Genomic DNA, 1186 nt, shown 5'->3' with positions numbered 1-1186 from the left:
TGCGTACACTATCTCTGAAGGAGACACACAAAAGTTATGGGCGGTTAATAAAGGGGGCGTACCTCTTTCGTTTCGCAGTGGGGCGACGTGTCGTCTGTAGTGCGTCTGTATGCCTTGGTGGCGGATGGGAGGATCTGGTGTACGGCTGGTGTCGATCTCTGTTGGAACGAGGGAGTTGTTCTCGTCGTCCTTCGTTCCGTCGATCTCTCCTTGTTTCCGAGTGTATCGCTGTTAACCGTTGGGTCGGCCCATTTAGATCATCCTCGTCCGCTCGTACCTCGGCGCAGTAAGCGTTGTGGATTTCTTCCCATGTGGTAGGGGGATATTTCATGAGGCGACTCAGCAGTTTCTTGGTTGCCCTCGAACCATTTCTGCTTAGCCCGTTCTGGAAAGCGGCGACTGCCATACCTTCCGATACGTTTGGTAGGCTCATCCTTACCCTGTTAAACCTTGTCAGGAAGTCCCTGAGTCCCTCTCCTGCGTTTTGCCTGATGGCGAAGATGTCGTTGACCCTGGCTTCTGCTTTCTTCGCGCCTGCATGGGCTGTGACGAATTTATCTGCCATTTCCTCGAACGTTGATATTGCTTTAGCCGGTAGCTGAGAGTACCATGTTAAGGCCCCTCCTGTCAACGTCTCGCCAAACTTCTTCAGTAGTAACGACGGTACCTGTTCTTTTGATAGGTCGTTGCCTTTCACAGCAGTGACGTAATGGATCAGATGATCCTCGGGATCGGTGGTTCCGTCATATACCCTCAAGTATGGTGGCATTTTGAAGGTTTTTGGGGTGGAGTGAGGAGCAGCTTCTTCGGTGTATGGTTGTTCGACGAACCTTCCTACGTCGCGTTTTGGTAGCAACTTGGGAGCACCGGGGATCTTGTCGACCCTCTCCTGATGTTCCTTCATCTGACCGCGGAGCGCCTCATTTTCATTTTCTATTTCTTCCATCTTCTTTAAGATGGCTGTTAGCGTGCCATCGTTGGTTTGTGTCTCGATGGGTCTGTTATTTACCGGTGTAATTTCTGGTTCACCCACTGCCGCAATGGTACCTACCGTTGGTGTACATCCGACGTTATTTTGCGGTGGCCTTTCAACCAAGCCACTTAGAGCGCTTGTTAGCCATCTTTCCAGTAGCTCTTTGACCGCTGAGGGTACTTCCGTGGCTGTAGATGTGGAAGCTCCTTTGTG

Source organism: Nicotiana attenuata, chromosome 10, assembly GCF_001879085.1.
Source record: "Nicotiana attenuata strain UT chromosome 10, NIATTr2, whole genome shotgun sequence".
Classification (NCBI taxonomy): Eukaryota; Viridiplantae; Streptophyta; class Magnoliopsida; order Solanales; family Solanaceae; genus Nicotiana; species Nicotiana attenuata.
Note: the sequence above shows the minus strand (reverse complement) of the source record.